The 12,511-nt window shown below is 47.8% G+C and overlaps 1 long non-coding RNA gene across 1 annotated transcript in view; it reads right to left on the bottom strand.

The window, feature by feature from the left end:
• The window catches only part of LOC106507881 (uncharacterized), a 191,435-nt gene that overhangs the window by 99,007 nt on the left and 79,917 nt on the right, over positions 1 to 12,511 (bottom strand). Inside the window, exon 3 of the long non-coding RNA XR_014816554.1 lies at positions 91 to 164. This is a non-coding gene — a long non-coding RNA (uncharacterized LOC106507881). The remainder of the gene's footprint in view (positions 1 to 90; positions 165 to 12,511) is intronic.

Raw genomic sequence — 12,511 nt, 5'->3', positions numbered from 1 at the left:
TTGAATGAAGAGTCACTATGCTGGCAAATCAAGAGTGCAGCACCCAGGAGCTAGGCTACTCAGCCTGGCCCATGTGCCACAGACACCTACCTGTCCCCTTAGATACTGCAGGAAGGATGCAGGAGCCGGAAGGTGAGGTGTCATGGTCCCTGGAATACAGCATCCTGCACGAGCACCTGGGGAGAGGACGCAGGTCTTCAAAACATACTTTTAAAAAAAAACCCTTTCCAATATGCAAGCATCATATTCTATGTGGCATGAAGCATGTGGTAGGACAGTTACGGTGGGCTTTCGAAGTCGTGGAAAAGACTAAAAATGGCCCATTCCTTGGGACATAAGGAAAAATAGGCAGTGAGCCAGTGGAAACCAAGAAGTAAGCCAGAAAGAAATGGAAGCTTTTCTGCTTTTCCTTGCTAGTTCCTTTCTACAGGAAAAGCCAATTTTACTAGCATTTTGTCAGCCAGAGCCCTCTGTAAACAAGTCCTTCCAAATTCTCAGACCAGTAAAAATGGAGATTCATAGGATGCTTTGAGAACTGTAACCCTTAAATGCTTTTGTGAATTACTCATGCAAATTAAATAGTGTCTGCTTTTTTAAACCACTGAGTAATGAGACCTATTTTATGAAAACCGGCAAATCATATTTAGAAGGTTTAGACCATGGCGTTCACCAGAATATTTGACTTATGGGAGAAGTTGGTACTAATTGGCTAAAAATCGAGGGGCCAGCATCATGAAAATCTGTGTGCTTCAGAATCAGGGGAAGGAGGTGGCCTCCCAAATCTAATAATTCATAAATGGTGTGACCTGCAGGTCCTTTAAACTCTCTGCGCCTTCGTTTTCTCATTTGCAAATGAGGACGATGCCATCTTCCACCCCCGGTTATTAAGCTTCAATGAGAGAGGCCTGTGCACATGCCTGGCACACACTTGCACACAGGAGACACTCCACAAACGCACTGCAATTACGGGGGATGCTGATCAGCATCCTTTTTAATGCTGCCCCTACCAGGCGTGCGAGCTTATTTCTAACTCTTTCCTTCTCCTTCCACCAGCCTCTGCCCGCCCTTGCATTCTGGCCTGATGCACGGCCCCTGGAACCCTGAACATTTTCCCAAATGCCATGCTCGGCCCTTCCTTTTCCCAGGCAAATAAAGCGTGGCTTGGGAGGGTCTGAGCCCTCGGGGCTGGCTCTCCCCCTTGCTCCACGGAGACACCGCCCTCTGCCCTGGTCTTGGTTCAGTCCCATCATTTCCTCTTTGTCTGGGCCAGACCTGGGTAAACTTGTGGTTTCCTTCCTCCGGGCTCTCTGGAGAGCTGAGTACTGCACACTTGAAAGCCTAAAAACTTGTCATTTCCACCTTGAACCAGTGGCTGACCTTGCCAGACAGCCTGGGAAATGAATTAGTGTCCTTAAGCAGAGGCAGAATACGAGCAGTGACCCAACTCTCCTAGGCAACTACGGAAACTGTCAAGCGGTAGTTAAAGTTCCCTTTTCCCAACCCCTTTAATTATGGTGAAAACTATGTCATATTGTTTTTGAAAAAGTTAATGAAATAGTAGGTAAAGGTGAACCAAGGAACATAATTTACTTGGATTTCCTTGCAAGCTTTTGATAAGGTCCCTCATAAAAGACCATTAAGGAAAATAGATGGCCAGAGGGCTCTAGGCGAAAGTCTTTTGGGTGTATTAAAAACTGGTTAAGCAATTTTAGGAGGAAGAATCACTGACGTTGGCTACTTCTTGGAGTGGAGAGAGGTTAATCACAAGCTGTCCCCAGTGTTAGTATTTGGACTTGAAGTGTTTGAATGATTTATTAAGGAGAGGAGAGCAAAGCTGGTCAAAGACACAACACGATGATCACAAGCTGTCCAGCGTGTTTGGTGCGAATGAAGAGTCCTTGCTGGTCACCCAGGAACACAGTCCTTGGCAGGAAGAGGGGGCCTAGCCCAAAGATAAAGCCCTCCAAGGATGGGAACCACTCAGAGAAAGGTAGAAACACTTCTTATTCATGTCCCCAGTGCAGCCGGGCCTGAGGCTGGAGGGCAGGACACGATGACCTTGCAAGGGTCCTTCCCCCCCTTCCAGCAGATGGTGGTTTAAGGCCATGAAAAATCAGACATGAGTGGCATGGGCGGAAAGCATTTAAGCAATATGAAGACACCATTTTGCATACTTTTCATTCCAAATTTGTAAAAGAATGTTTCTATTGGTAAAGGAAGGCCAAAGGAACACCATGGGGACTAAAACATTAAACCCATCTCCCGGGTAATTCTTGAATTTGACTTGATGCAGCAGAAGGTAAACAAGAGCTTCCGAGGGGACCTGTTTTCTGCCCACGGTAGGGACAGTCTTTTACAAAAGAAGACAGACCTTCCTTGAAAGTGCTTCTAACCTAACACTACACTTCTTCTCAGAGCTGCCTGCACTGTCCTCCCCCACTTCCCCCTCCCATATTTCACTGTAAAGGGAGACAGAGGATATTACAGAAATATCTGGATGCAGGCGAGGCAAATCCCAGGTCCTCTCCCAGCCGTGCCCCTCATTAATCTTTATGACACTTCTTAACAAGTCCTGCCTTCACTTCTTCAAGATTAAAAGATTAAGTCCGGAGTTCCCTTCATGGCTCAGCGGAAACGAATCAACCAGCAGCATCCGTGAGGATGCAGGTTCAATCCCTGGCCTTGTTCAGCGGGTTAAGGATCTGGTGTTGCTGCAAGCTGTGGCTCAGATCCCATGTTGCTGTGGCTGTGATATAGGCCAGCGGCTACAGCTCCGATGTGACCCCTAGCTGGGAACCTCCATATGCTGTGGGTTCAGCCCTTTAAAAAAAGACAAAAAAAAAAGGGGGGGGAAAAGGTCAAAACGTCCTAAAACCAAAAGTCACACTGTAATCAGGGGCAAAGTGAATTCTAATCTAGATTTGCCAAAATTTCTTTTCTTTTGCCCAGCTGAGCAACAACCCTTGTCTATGCCTAGGATGCTATTTACAAAGTAGCAACAGATTTATTTTGAGAGAGACATAGAGAATATGTCAGATAATCCAGTGGACATTCAAATACTCTTGTCAAAGGGTCCATCCAAAAGATTCCCACAAATATAGTCTCCTTACGTTTGATAACGTTGCAAAGGCAATTCGACAGGGAAGGCGTCTTTTCAACGAATAGAACTAGAACAAGTGGAGGCCTACATGCAAAACAACGACAGCAAAACCCCCAACAGCTCTATCCTACTGTATGCAACAATGAACTCAAAGTGGATCACAGACACAAATGTAAATGTAGCTGTAAAATGATAAAAGAAAAATACAGAAGAAACTCTTGGAGACCCTGGGTTAGGCAAAAAGGTCTTAGATGCAACACCAGAAGTGCTATCCAAAAAGAAAATATGGGAATTCCTGTCATAGCTCAGTGGTTAACAAACCTGACCAGGAACCATGAGGTTGAGGGTTTGATCCCTGGCCTTGCTCAGTGGGTTAAGGGTCCAGCGTTGCTGTGAACCGTGGTGTAGATTGCAGATGCGGCTTGGAACTCACGTAGCTGTGGCTGTGGCGTAGGCAGGCGGCTACAGCTCCGATTGGTCCCCTAGCCTGGGAACCTCCAGATGCTGCAGGTGTGGCCCTAGAAAAGACAAAAAAAAAAAAAAAAAAAAAGGATAAACTGGACATGAGAAAAATTCAAAGCCTTGGTATCTGAATCAGAAACAGAAACTGAAACAAAAAGCAAATCTTTCATTGTTCTAACCAGACCTTAGAGATATAAAACCTCTTCTCAGGAACATGAGAAGCAGAATAAGCAGCTACATTGAAACCTGGCAATGCCGCAGCTTCCTTTCCCCCAGAATGGGCCTCTCCTCTATATTCCTAGAAGTTGTGGGCTTTTTTAGTATTTAACACACCCTACTGTAGTGACTGTCACAGACTCATCTCCTGCGCCAAAGTCCTCACGGAGCTGTGAGCGCCTTGGGGTCAGGCCAGGCATATACTGTATCCTTGTTCCCCCAGGACCTCGTAGAGGGACTGATAGAGAAGGTGCAGTCAATAAACATTTGAAGAATAAACTAAAGAAGAGAAAAGCAAGAGAAAGACACGCTGTGAGGAAAGGAAGGGGAGGAAGAGAAAGAGGGAGGGAGGTAAGCAAGAGAAAAGGGGAGAGCAAGGGAGAGAGGAATGGAAAGCAAGAAAGAGAAAGGAGAGGGACAAGGAAGAAAAGGAGAGAAGGGGGAGAGAAAAATGTGCCTCGAGTGCAGAAAACGGGGATAGGTGGAGAGAGGACGGTGTCTGGCGTGGGATGCGGGCAGCCGCGGGCCAGCCTGATCGTCTGGGCCCTGTCACCCAAACCAGCCTGCAGGTGCATGGCCAGGACACTCACCCTGAAATCAGCACCACCCTTTGTCCCTCGTGCTGCAGCCCCAGAGCTGTCAGGAGCCATTGTGTGGCTCGGCGTGGGCCAAGCCAGCAGCTGAGGCAGGAAGGGGGAGGCCCGAGCTACTGGCTGGGGCTCCTGGGTCCGCTCCCCCTGCGCCCCGGCTGCGGGCCTGGGTGCCAGAGCCAGAGAAGCCAGGTCAGGGTGGCGCGGAGCTGCTGGCATGGCAGGACTCTCACATTCTCTCCTTTCCAATGGCCCCGGCATTGCTGGGGAAACGGGAGGGGCCGGGCAGCCAGCAGCCGAGAGTGAGAACTTCCGCTTGCCAGAGCCAGCTGCTGGCTGCCATCTGGGCAGGGGCAGTGCCAGTTTCCCAAATCTGCCTTCCCTTTGGAAAAGGGGGAGAAAACTCTGTGCTGGGGAGATAGCTTCTCCTTCCATCCTGAGGCTCTCAGTTAAAAACCCAACAAAACCAGCCTTTGAAAAAGGAAGAGATGAGAAATGCCACACGTTGGGCTGTTTCCAAAGGAATTTGCTTCTCCCAGGCCCTTTCCGTCCAAGAAAAATCTCTATTCGCCCTTGATTTCCTTTGGTTCTTTCATTTACTCGGTGATAACCTTTATTTTTAAAAATTCAATCTGTTTGCACAAATAAAATGCGTATCTGTGTGTCCTTTATCGTTGTCTCATAGGGATGGGATGGGCCACCCTAAACTGGAAATTCTCTAAAAAGTGTCTTTTATTAACTTATTTTTTGGCCACTCCTGTGGCGGCAGGTGGAAGTTCCCAGGCCAGGGATCAAACCCGTGCCACAGCAGCAACCTGAACTGCTGCAGGTTGAACAATGCTGGATTCTTAACCCACTGCACCACAAGGGAACTCCAAGAGGTGTGATGTAGTGTCTTAAACTCACCCTCTACCATGAATTACCCAGGGTTTCACTAGGCTGACGTTCTCCGGATCCTTTCTGATGGTTTTATTCTTTCACTGAGCGCACACTGGGCACTTTCTAAGCGTCAGCACAGGATTGTAGATGAGGCAGAATTGAAGATCTGGTTCCTGTTGTCGGAGTTCAGCCAGCTGAGTGGAAGCACCCCTCCAGGCTCTCCCGGACATCAGTGTGTCTGCCCTGTGTGGAGCCCGGCCCCGAGCCCACACATTCTTTCCTGTGCTACCTCTGTGTTCCCAGGAGGCAGATGGGAAAAGAGCTGGCACCTGACAGAGCACAGAATTCAGAAGAGCCTCTCAAAGCCAAAAAGCAGGTGCCCTTTATCCAGAGGCGAGAGTCAATATATCTAACAAGCCACCCAAGGTGGGCCTGGACCAATCTCCGGGCAGGTGCTGGCTGGGAAAGATCAGCATGGTCACGCTGGTACATACCAGCCAAATATGAACCCTAGATTGAGTTCTTATTAGTGCCTTAGCTCCTAAACCCTTCTTCTCCATCTTGATACCTTTCCTCTTAGCAAAGCATGGAGCAAGCCCGACATCTCACTAGAGCAAGTGGATGGAGGCAGGGACCGACGTACTCAGTACTCCTCGAGGACCTCGAGTTTGCAGAGATCTCACGGTGGGGCTTCAATGAGGCTTCTCCAACCTCACTGGCATCTTGGTTCCAAAGCAACCCTCACAACGTGCCTGCTATTCATGGAAGAGTTGGAAGAGGCAGGCTGAAATGCAAGAGTAAGGTTCCCTCTCAAAAATACAGTTTATTCTTCCAGCTCTAGAGCCTTGTTGTTCAGTCTGTCTGGGGGAAATCAGGCCCCCCCCCAAAAAAACTGGTTCATATTGTCCAAACTCACAGGAACAACACTCTCTTGCATTTTTAGGTGTGTCCTAAGTTATTTAACCATAATGAAAAATACACGTAAATGCAGCTAGCACTGTCCTGAGCCTCCAGGGAGCACTCATGATTCGATAAATTTAAAAGAGAATGATCTCATTTGCTCCTCACCATAGTTCCTGAGATGGGCAGGGCAGGCATTACTTGGTCCCACTGGGGAGCCCAGCAGAGGTAAACCATTTGTCCCGGATGGCAGAGTCAGTGGCAACGTTAGACCAGAAGTCAGATCTCCTGACTTCTAACTCAGTGCCCTTTCCATCAGCCAGATTTCTAACTGATAATGTAAACTCCAACATCCTGGATGATACCCACCTGAGAAATGAAATAAAGATCTGAAGATCCTTGATAGATATAAGATGAAGACACAAAGGATGAACTAGTTAGGAGCACAGGCTTTGACTCCTGGCGCTACCTTTGCTAACCACGTGATGTTGAGAAGTTAAGCCATCTCTCCCAGCCCCTGCTTTTTCTTCCATAGGAAAGAAACAGCCCCCTACCTCCCCAGGTTGCCCTAAGAACTGAACTCGGTAATAGAGAACCCTGATCACCAGGTCCAGCCTAGGGGAGGTGCTTGGTATGTAACGGTGTGTTTTGTTATTCTTATTATTTATTTCTGAGAAGGTGACTTCTGCTATTAGGCCAGAAGGCTCTCCCCCTGGCTATTCTGGACTGTTCTGTGCTACCAGGAGTTCCCACTGTCTACTGTCTCCTGCATGAGGTGGGAGGAAGCCATTCATTCACACACTGGCACCTCCCAGTGTGCAATCTACCCAGGACCTTCCCAGGAACATTTGCTGGTCTGGCTATTGACCACTGATTTCTCTTCCAGCACCTTCGAACACTTTAGAAATATTCGTTCATTTCATTGTCACCACAACCCTGCTAAGCAGGCTGCTACTATTACCCCCATGTTACAGACAGGAAAACGGAGGCCCAAAGAGGTCAAGCCACACATCTAGGAAATGGCAGAGCCGAGATTCCAACCAGACGGCCCAGGCCCAGAGCCTGTAAGTTCACCCACCACAGCGGGTGACCCCCTCATTTTAACAAAGGATGCGTCTTTAGAGAACTATGTGGATTTGTTGGAAAGGGATTTCTAGGCAGGATACCTTTCTCAGCCTCTTAAATCTCATGAAATCTCTTCCCTGCTCTCCTACTAAAAGTTGGGAAGCCCTGAGGTTGCTTCCTAGAGGTTTCTTAAGCCCTAAGATAGGAAGAACCAGAGACACTGAAATTGACCAACTTTCCTTTAAGTTCTCAGCCATAAATTCTTCACCCACCTCAATTTTCTAAGTGTTTATGGAGGCACAGCTCTCGGGCAGGCACTGGCAGAGATATTACTAAGAAGGTGTTTCGCGCCTTCTGGGAGCCTCCAGTTAAGGAAGACAAGACAGTTGCTAATACACGTGGAACCGCCAAAGGACCGAGGCAGTTCAGAGAGAACTTGCAACCATCACAGGATCAGAGGGACCTTTGGGTGAGCACCGCCTGAAGGAATTAGACCTACTCATGCTGCACAAGCAAACCTTGAGGGAATGTCAGAGGAAGTGTAACACTATCATGAAAAGTTCCATCGTGAAAACAGGGTTGTTCACAAACCCCCAAATCCCTAACTTCCGAGCCCAGGGGACATCTCCTGGTTTGAAGGAGGAAGTTTCAGGACCAATAAACGGTACTCCTATTTCAAGACACAAGTCATCTCAAGAGATGACATGGGGTGAAAACATAGTTTCAAGGAGCATCCCTTCTTTAACAGTAGGGATGCTAGAGTCAGTATGATGGGCCCAAGAGATGGATGTTTGGGATGTTGGGGTTGCATGGCAACTAAGGCCCCAACAAAACCTGCTTTTGAATAGAACTGGATGTTTCTTATGTACCCATGCCTGCGGGTATCAGAGCCCTGAGAAATGTCAACATAGGTATGATCAGGCCCACCTTATGAAATGAAAACGGTGCATAAATCCTCCAAGGAACTATCTGCCTAATATTTGTAGCATCGTGAGCCTCTCCAACTCCAAACGGAAGGTGAACTTGGCCTCTCAGGGAAGTAAAGACATCTGACAGCACAACTAAACCACCAGAATCCAAGAGGATCCTGAACAGGAATTTTTCCAGACCAGACCAAGCCCAACCATTGGGAGGACAAAACGTCCTACTCACAAGCCCTCCGGTTCCCCCATTAAGCCCAGGCTCCCAAGCAGAACAGGCTCACGTGACCAGCTCCCAGGGAACCATGCTGTTGATTTTTTTTAAAAAAAAAATAAAACAACCTATGAGTTTTATCTCTTTATCTCCTCAGTCCAGAGGGAAAAAAAGGGACACAATCTGTCCTCCCAGTGGGACATCCACCTGATTAGATGTCATAAAACAGAGTAGTCCTTTAGTTAATAATGGCTGGAATACCTCCGACCCACAGTTACTGGAAAGAAAAAAAACTAACTACAGATAAACTCCCTAGGGTTTCAGATCCATTTTGTAATAAGCCATGTTATGGAGGAAACCTGGCCCCAAAAGATAGTTTGAATGCAAAATAAAGATAGCTCACATGCTTTGAAGCAGAGACAGGGCTCCCGCGGAAGCCACAGAATCATATTTTCGGCGGATCATTATATTTCCTGCCTCAGACTTTATTTGGGTCCCACCGTTCTTTTCTACAACTCCTATTTTTAGTCATCAGAGGCACCATGTCCTGCCAGGCAGGGGCCTCGGCAGGGCAGGTCTGGCAGGAATGGCGAGGGTTGGAGGCCCGGGGAGTGGAAAGAGCCGGGCAGACAGGGGGCAGTCCGGCTTCAAGGAGCAGGGGCGGCCACAGGGCCAGGCAGGGCGGACGGGCCAGGCAAACCTCAGGGAGACAATTCAGGGGGAGCACCGTGGGTTTAGGGAGCAGGACTCCAGGGATCAGGAGGCCGCTGACTTCCAGAAGGGGCAGAGGTGGGCAAGCATGCTCTGAGATCCCCTGTCACCCAAGCATGAACAGAGGCTTAAAGGCAGAGCCTTGACGGCATTAGACTAAATGAAATCAACCAGTCACAGAAGGACAAAGACTGCCTGATTCCTCTTAGGGGAGGTATCTGAAATATTCAAATGCATAAAATCAAAGAGTAGAAGAGCACTGGTGGCCTGGGGGGGGGAGAGGGAAATGGAAAAGTACTAACGGATGGGCAGCAAGTTTGAGCTGAGACGATAAGCAAGCGCCGAGGATCTGCTGGACAACATCGGACCAATGCCTAACAATACACCTATGGGCATAAGAGGTGCAGTATACCCTAAATACCTACCTACACTTAATGCAGTTAACAATTCTGTACCACGTAGTTTCAAATTTGTTAAGCGAGTAGATCGCACGGCAAGGGTTCTTACCACAATCGAATCCACTTTTTAAAAAATAAACCACAACACACGGGTCTGAGCCAAAGAGGTGCAGGATGCGTCTATGCAAACACCCGTGGTGGCTAAAAACTGTTATAAAAGAAAACCTTACTCTTCATTCAGCATTGACTCTCGTCTCCGCGAATCCTATGAGATCTACCTCTGGGGGAAGGGGCAGAAAAAAGAAAGCACGGCATCTTCTGGGTGAGAACTAGCCAGGAGCTGATGGGAGGTTCTCTCTCTGAACACATTTTAGACTGACACTTTATCTGGGGAAGGAGCCCCAGTTTCTGGGTTGACCTCTAGATTTCCTTGGGCATTGGATACCCTGAAATTCCTTTCTGGCTCCCAGTCACTTCCCACCATTTCATATTTGGTTGGCCTTTTTCACTTTGTGCATTTCCCAGAAACCACACAAAGAAGTCAAGAGGAAATGTCTCAGAACAGGGCAAGGAGCAATCCAAAAAGTAGCAAGGGATGGACTCAAGTCCATCGCCCAGCTATCTTTCTTTCCAAGTGGAATCCTCTGCTTTCCCATAACCTCCTCTGGCCCCTTCTGCCCCTTTGGCAATCAATATATCTCTACCGTTGTCTCCTGATTTCCTCCTTCTCCTGACCCTTGTGTGGTCAAAGGAGAAATGCAAAAGAACAGCATCCAGGACAGCTCAGCGCCCCCGCCTGGCCCCGCCCCAGGAACCACACCACACAAAGGCTGAGGCAGGAGGTGAGGTCCCATGGCAGGCAGGTCATATTCTGGGAAATGGATCTTGAAAATCCCCTCCTGAGTTGGCCCAATGCTTTATGAAGGAAGACACGCAAAAAGAATTAGAGAAGCAGATCCTATGAGCCAACTAGAGTAAAAGGGAAATGCACTAGAAGGAGAAGGATGTCAATTAGCTGAGTCTTGCAGAGCTGCCCACACCCTGGACAGCAGTGGGCACACCAGTGACACGGGGTCCAACGGGTCACACCCTCTTACCCGCTGCATTACTGGGGTACACAAACCAAGCCTTAATCATGTATTTGCCTGTATATCCATGTGCCTTTTAAGTTCCAAATGCTGTGCTCAGTAATGGGACTGCAGAGGAGATTTCCTTCCTGATGGGCAAGCATTTATTGAGACCCTACTTTGTGCAAAGCCCTGGAGGACGCATGGGAAGAAAAGGAGGCTGAGACAGGACATGAAATGAATGGAAGACAATCCTTGTCATCAAACTGGATGAAGGCACAAAGCAAATCCTGACGAAGTAGCTTGCTGGAACAACCCGCAAAAAAACCCTGACTCTTTTTAGCAGTTTACCCTCCCACAGAAAGAGGTTCACTTTGGTTGAATAAATGCTGGCTTTCCTGGGCGTTAAGATCAGTGGATGCCTTTGACAAAGACACTCAGAAGGGAGCTCAAATTCCGCGACAAGGAACGGAGTTGCTATTCAGTGACTGCTTTAGGGAAAGCTTCAGGGAGAGGGAGAGGGAGACCCAGGGGCCATGACTAAGGAGGAATTCCGACAAGAGGAGGCGGAACTCTTGGTCTTTGTTTACTGGCAGGTGTCGGAGGGTGTAGCGCTCCTCCATCTCCCCATCACACCGCAGTCGCGTCTACATCACTCGCTAAGGCTTTGTGGGTTGGGTCTGTTCGGACGGGTTGGGACAAAGCCTGGACCTCATTTCCAAATGGTCAGAGGCAAAGGCAGAGGGTTCTGTGTGTAAGAACAACTACAGATGAGTTATTGAGGGCACATTTTTAGCACTGCGTTTGCACGTCTAGATATGAAACACATGTGCTCAGGAAGTTCAGCGGGAAGTCATCAGAGGATGACTGGATAAGCAGCGCAGGCTTCCTAAAAGAAGCCAAGTTTGAACTACATGTCCCTTGGGAGACAGATTCAGGACACGGAAATACAAAGGTACTCATGTGACTTCACAGAGACCCTCCCCCACCCCCGAAACAGACATATTATTTCCTGACCTCAGTCAAGACCCAGACATGGACACAGGCAGACACAGACATGCACTCAGCTACGCCCACACCTACCGTGGAAGAAAATACAGGTGCGCACCAGCTCATCCCGCCATTATACACAAGCAGGTAACACCTAGCATCTTTCGGCCTGGGCAAAGTGACCCCTGCTCTCCCTGAGATGCTGTACAAAAAGCGGTTCATTAGTATTAAAACCACATCACTGCCAAAGTGCACAAAAGTCAAATTTATAACATATTAGACATTTTTAGTGGAAAATGCAAATTCATAACAGAGAAGGTTGGGCACATGTCCTTTGAAACCATTGCCTCACAAAGCTTGGCAAGGATCTAGGTCTTTCAGAGAGAAGCTATTCAGTGTAAGCGACATCCAAGACCATCTTAGTGTCAGAGGCTTTAAAGGACACAAGTGGTCAACGAGAAAATAAGAACCACAAATAGATTATATATATACACACACACACACACATATAATCAGCTTCGCCTCTGAAGTTTAAAAAAATCAAATAAAAAAAATGACATGATACCAATTGCCCTAATTTGCCAAATGCAGAAAGAATAGAAAAACCCTCCCATCAGGACTGGTTCGGATGGGAGGATAAGGAACTGTGCTCTCACCTAGAGCACAAAGGATGGCGATTTGGCACATGACGCTCACAGGAAGCCAAGCGAACCTTCCACCAAAGCCTCACACGTGCACATCCTCCCGATCTGTGACGCCACTTCCAAGACTCTGCCTTGATGGAATACCCAGGTCAGTGTACACAGACATGTGCATCAGGCTTTCATCATACTGGCTTTTAAAACAGTGAAAAGTTGGAAACTGTTAAAATATCTAGTAAAAGGAGAGTATTCAATAAAATATGGTATCCGTCCAATGAAATACTATATCACTATTATAGGCATAATACAAGATTTCATGACACCGAAAAATGTTATAACACAGAGCAAGATGCTGTAA

Source organism: Sus scrofa, chromosome 9 (assembly GCF_054392235.1).
Source record: "Sus scrofa isolate SSC_HxYL_T2T_F1_AM1 chromosome 9, Sscrofa_HxYL_maternal_Yorkshire_Landrace_v2.0, whole genome shotgun sequence".
Taxonomy (NCBI): domain Eukaryota; kingdom Metazoa; phylum Chordata; class Mammalia; order Artiodactyla; family Suidae; genus Sus; species Sus scrofa.
Note: the sequence above shows the minus strand (reverse complement) of the source record. Positions and strands in the feature narration are given on the sequence as shown.